We start from the raw sequence: 6,377 nt of genomic DNA, 5'->3' as shown, positions 1-6,377 counted from the left end.
CATTACAACCCTCATTCAACTCAAACTAATACTTTGGTATTAATTCTCCTAAAATCTGCAAAACTGTTATGCTCTGATACAAACTGTAATGCCCCGAACCTACCACGTGGGGCTCGGAGTGTTATGAGATCAACACGTGTCTCTGATACCATTCACGCAACAAAAATAATGAAATAACCTCAGACATAATACCAAAGTTCTAAATTCACATAAAAAAAAACCCAAAAAGTACAACCAAATTCTCCGTATTACATGACCAGAATAATTAAACATAAAACTATACATGTCGGTTCCTTTCATTTACTCACAAAAGTACCTTGCTCTGGAACATTCTAAGCTCAGTCACTTGGAATACCTATAAAGATTCATAAATTGACGGGTTGAGACACCTCTCAGTGAGGAATAAATAATTTACAACAATGTGTGACTGAAGTGTTTAATATATAATTAAAATACCCATACAATTGCTTTTCACCACCAATAGCAACCAAGATAATGCATTCATAATCACACCATTGTCAATTTCTCTATCACCCAATCACATGCCGACATACATAATTATTCTTACTGATAATTCCCGAGGAAGTCTACCCGCCTATACAAGTAGATTCCTTCTGCTATAGTGCTAATGCCAGGGCAATCACCTTTCTTAATAAACTCTCGTGTTATGTATAAAGGTAAAGTCATCGAGAATAGGGAATGTCACCTGCCTATACAAGTTGCATCCCTCTACTCTGGTATCTATAAATAATTACTAAAGTACTCGCCTTCCTCGGCAAGCCTCGGGTGGAGAATTTAACTTAACATAAATACTTAAGTAATTAAAGTTACACGTGACCAATGACAATTATTTCACAGAGTTCCACACATATATGGCTACCATAATCAATCCACAAGGGATAATCCACACAGTCTTCAATCATACCCACACAGGGTCCATAAACACACAGAAGATGATGTCCACACAGCACTCCCATCGATATGAAAAATGTCTACACAGGACTGGTCCATAGAGAACTAATCAACCACACAAATTACAACACAAACACTCTGTTCATGGTAAATAGGTAAAAAAACTCCTCATACCACTACCAATGTTTACGCCCAATATAAACACCCATATAAGGACCTCTCATACCACTACCAACGTTATATGAAAGTTATATCCAGGTACGATATAACGACCTCGTTATACCACTGCCAACGCTATATCGCAATTTACATGAACCACAACACAAATCAAAAGAAAATCCAACAACTCAAAACATCCACACATCTGTCACAATATACACAATCAAATAGTATCCACAACCAACCAATATTTTCACCCAAATAGAATTTGTAGCCCAAACAGTATTCACAATCACATAATAAAACATAATTCCACAGTATTCGCAACCATTTGATTTTCAAAGTTGTTTTCATGCCACATAGTTTTTCCTAATATATTATATATTTAAAAACATTATTTTCAATACCAACATGGTTCAGAAAATTATACCTAAAAAAGTAGGATTTATACCCAAAATTATTCAGTTAAAAATTAATTGAATTGCTGTTATAAAATATTTCCCCTTACCTGTTCCATGGGTTTCCTACTAAATCGAACAAAATGAGACCCTGTATTCCAAAAATCTCAACTTTCTCAAATCTTAGAAAAATACCCATATAATACTTTATATGTTCCAAATATCTCAAAATAATAATAAAACCTTAAATTATCTCACTTACACTGATTTTGGGATGTTTCCCAAACCTCTCAAATCAAAATTTTGCTCTGCTTATGTTGCAAAAAATATTCTTAGGAGTCTCGTGGTAGCTTTCGATAGTCGAATCGGGCTAAATTCGGGCCAGATTCGAAGAGAGAAGGCAGAGGAACCATTTTTAGAGAGAGAAACAGAAGGACAAATGAATTCCTTCGTTGAAAATATGATTGTTGCCTATTTATAGGCAACTTGCCATGTGGCCTCATTGACCAGATATTTGGACTCGTCGATAAACCTAAGAACACCACTCGTGGAAGAATCCGAGAGCTCGTTGACAAAATTCAGATATATAAGAATCTCTCTTAGTAAACCCTCGTCGACAAGGCATGTATACTTGGCAATGAGGCTCAAAATATTGTTCGTCGACGAGAAAATCCAGTTCATTGACGAGTGTCTACTTGTTACCCTTTTAAAATTTCTTTTCCCTTTCTTCTTTTTCCCCTTTTCCTCTTTTTATCTTTCTTATTATTTAAAATAGTTAAAAATTTTTGAGTCGTTACAAAAACCGTCGACAGTTTGGTCTTTAACCAAACCTTTTTTTAATTGTTTTACCCATTTACCCGGCTACGGTAACACATAATTGTCGACAATTTTTTTTCTGAACTCCATAAAACCGTTGACGGTTTGGTCTACACCAACCAAAAGTCCTCTTTTCTTTATTTTTCTCATTATTTAAATTTTCCATGCCTCTACACCTTGGTTGGCTCAAAATTTGGTTTCATTAAGTGAGCACGTATTCAGGCCTTGTGAGTGGTGCTCATCGGATATGTCATTTTGGGTGAATCATGCTCACTCTTGAGTTGCCTCATTAGTTGTGTGCTCACCAAGTGGGCATGTTTTCGAACCTCATGAGCAGTGCTCATATGATGGGCGATTATTATTGAGTTGTGCTATGTGGTAATATGTATTGTTATATTAAAATATGATAATCTTTTATTGTAACATTCTATTTATAATTATAATATTTATCAGAATAAATTATTATGATATGTTATGTGGTAATATGTATTGTTATATTAAAATATTATATAATATTATGAATAAAACTATACAATAAAATGCATGTAATATAATATTTTGACATTAAAAGGAATTTCATCATACAAAAACATGGCTCTTTATACTCTAGCTACAAACCTAAGCCAAGGATATATTAGTAATGTTATACTAAAATATTATTTGATATGATTTGTACATTATGGAAAGATACAAACAAAAATAGACATATTTTATAGGCAAGGAAAACACATGAGTTCAGTCATGCAGGTTTTCTTACTGTTCCCTTTCCCCTCTTAGCTGGTGGTCAATGGGCAACAATTTTTTTTTTATTCATTTATTTGTTTCTTCAATTTCCACTTTTGCGCTCATTGTTAAATAAGGAATCCTAAATGGCCAGTCGTTCACGCCATGAGAATTACATAATCAATTTGGATAATGCATTGAATTTGACAGTGTGGGTTCCTGACATTGTTAGCCATAATAATTTATATATACATATATAATTTATATATACATATATTAAAATAAAATTCAAAATTGTTGCATTGTTAGCCAACAATTTTTTTTTTTTTTTAATAATTTATTTGTTTCTTCGACAACTATCTTTGCGCTCCTTGGCAGACAACGAATCGTTCACGCCATGAGAATTACATAATCAATTTGGATAATGCTTTGAATTTGACAGTGTGGGTTCCTGGCATTGTTAGCCATAATAATTTATATATACATATATTAAAGAAATGAATTCAAATGCATATAAACGGTCAAAATATTTTTGAGGCATTATTAATATGCGTGATGAGACTCTTACGTACATTCACACTGACAAAATCTCAAATCAGTTTATTTGAGGCATTATAAATATGAGAACTCCCCTCCTCATCATCCAGATTTCTCAATGAGCAATAACCCAAAGATGAAGACTCCCTATCAAACCCCTTCCCTGCTTTCTCTCTCTTTTCATCTTCTCTTCTTCTTATCAATTGCATGGGCAGCTTCTGCCTCTGTGCATGACGGCTTTCTGCAATGCCTTTCCCTGCGTTCCAACGATTCCGACTCCATCTCCAAAGTCATTTACACCCCGGTCAATTCCTCCTTCTTTTCTATACTGCAGTCCTCCATTTATAATATGCATTTCTCGACACCTACTACACCAAAACCTTTAGTCATCATTACACCTCTGCATGAATCTCACATTCAAGCGACCATCATATGCTCTAAAGAGCATGGCTTGGAGATTAGGACTCGGAGCGGTGGCCATGACTTCGAAGGCCTTTCCTATGTCGCACACGTTCCATTTGTGATTGTCGATTTCATCAATCTTCGATCTATAAATGTAGATGTCGAGAACGAAACTGCATGGGTTCAGGCAGGTGCAACTTTGGGCGAAGTTTATTATACAGTTGCCCAGAAAAGTCGAACTCTGGGTTTTCCTGCTGGTATTTGCCCTACAGTAGGTGCTGGTGGCCACATCAGTGGAGGAGGCTATGGCATGATGATGCGTAAATACGGCTTGGCGGCTGATCATGTGATTGATGCTCGAATTGTAGTTGCCAGTGGCGAAGTTCTTGATAGAAAATCTATGGGGGAGGACTTGTTTTGGGCCATTAGAGGAGGAGGAGGTGCTAGTTTTGGAGTCATTGTGGCCTGGAAGATAGAATTGGTTCAAGTCCCACCAACAGTGACCGTTTTCAATGTCACTAGAGACACGAGCCAAAACGCAATAAACTTGATTTATCGGTGGCAATATGTTGCTGAAAAAATTGATAGAGATCTGTTCATCATGCCTCAAATAAGTACTACCAATAGTGCTAGCCAGCAAGGCACACGAACCATACAAGTTTCATTCCTTTCCTTGTTTCTTGGGAAGACTGATGAACTAGTCTCACTGATGCGTGACGTTTTCCCAGAACTAGGTTTGGCCAAGAAAGATTGTATTGAAATGAGCTGGATAGAATCCATCCACTATTTTGCAGAATTTCCCAAGGGCAGTCCTCTTGAGGATGTGCTGAATAGGACAAGTGATGAGGGGATAGGGTCCCTTAAGGGGAAATCAGACTACGTCACAAAGCCGATTTCCAAGCTTTGGTGGGAAAATATATGGGGAAAGATTCATGAGGATGATGGCAAGACAGCAATAATAATCTTGGTTCCTTACGGTGGAAGAATGAGTGAGATTTCAGAATCTGCACTTCCTTTTCCGCATAGAGCTGGCTACATATACAAAATCTTTTACAGAGTGACTTGGGATCAAGATGAGGAAAATACCACAGCCATACGGTATGTTGAATGGCTCAGGAGGCTTTACAAGTATATGTCTCCCCATGTTTCAAAATCCCCAAGAGGTGCATATCTCAACTATAGAGACCTTGACTTGGGCACGAACAACAAATTTGGCAACACAAGCTATAAAAGGGCGAGCATTTGGGGTAGAAAATATTTCAACAAAAATTTTGACAGATTGGTGCAAGTGAAGACCATGGCGGATCCTGCAAATTTCTTTCGAAACGAGCAGAGCATTCCCTCTGTTTCAACTTAAATGAAGAACCCAATGTGCATGCTAGCAAGCGAGCTAGCTAGGTGTTATTTATGCAAGATTAAATAAAAGGCTCCACGAGCTTTAATAAGTATATATGTATGGATTGTTTTACGAGTTATTGAAATTGTGCAATAAATGATTAAAGAATAATTTTCGGCCTATGTAATAAGGGCATGTATTTAGCTTTAATTACCAGTTCCATGGGATCTTGGGTATCATTGTTCATTTGATTTTACTATTTATTTAATTATTTATAATAGAAGAGCCTAAGTGTCCACTTAAGTACATATTCGATCTATTACTTATTTAATTTTCCAAAAAATCACAATCATTGGATTCTTCGCCTATATGCCATATTGTGATTTATTTTTCAATTTTTATTATGTAATTTCTTAGTCTATAAGAATTTAATATTGTTTAGAAAATTATGTTTCTTTAAAAGAAATCATATATAAGGGTTCAATAGTTTTGAAATAGCTTTCAATAATATTGAAAATGAATCTTCAAATCCATAATGATATCTCAACTTAAAATTATACTAAATTTTTTCCAAAACCATACAACTCAAATTAATGCATGAGCTTTGTTATGCTTTCGATATGCAATTTATTTTTATTTTTTTTTATTTTTTTTTTTTATTTTTTGTGTTGAACATTGTCTATTAAACACATCATCCCATCTTAATTACTAGATTTGATCCTTTATACTTTTAATAATGGGATCATTTGAATGGATGATGCCTTTCTCAACTCTCCACCTTGATTCTAACCTTTTTTATTTTTCAATAAATGATGCTTATTAATTGGGGACCTTGGAAATCGAAAGTCCCATAATAATTTTTATAACATGGGCTAATTTTATCATTGTTGGATGCCCACTATTCCTGAGCCTAGAAGAGAAATTTTTAGGATTTCAAGAGAAAGTAGTTTCAATGTTCTTTTGTACATTTAGTTTGCTCTATGAAAATGCTTTCATCACTACGAAAAAAACGAGGTTATTATTGACAATTTCAAACAGTCACTAATAATACAAAACCGTCACTAGTAAGTATTAGTGACAGTTTGAAATTAGTC

General features: G+C 35.1%; 1 pseudogene; it reads left to right on the top strand.

Moving 5' to 3' along the window:
• Positions 1-3,691: 3,691 nt before the first annotated feature.
• Positions 3,692-5,304, top strand: LOC131151761 (tetrahydroberberine oxidase-like; annotated as a pseudogene).
• Positions 5,305-6,377: the final 1,073 nt, after the last annotated feature.

The sequence above is a fragment of the Malania oleifera genome, chromosome 3 (assembly GCF_029873635.1).
Source record: "Malania oleifera isolate guangnan ecotype guangnan chromosome 3, ASM2987363v1, whole genome shotgun sequence".
Taxonomy (NCBI): Eukaryota; Viridiplantae; Streptophyta; class Magnoliopsida; order Santalales; family Ximeniaceae; genus Malania; species Malania oleifera.
Note: the sequence above shows the minus strand (reverse complement) of the source record. Positions and strands in the feature narration are given on the sequence as shown.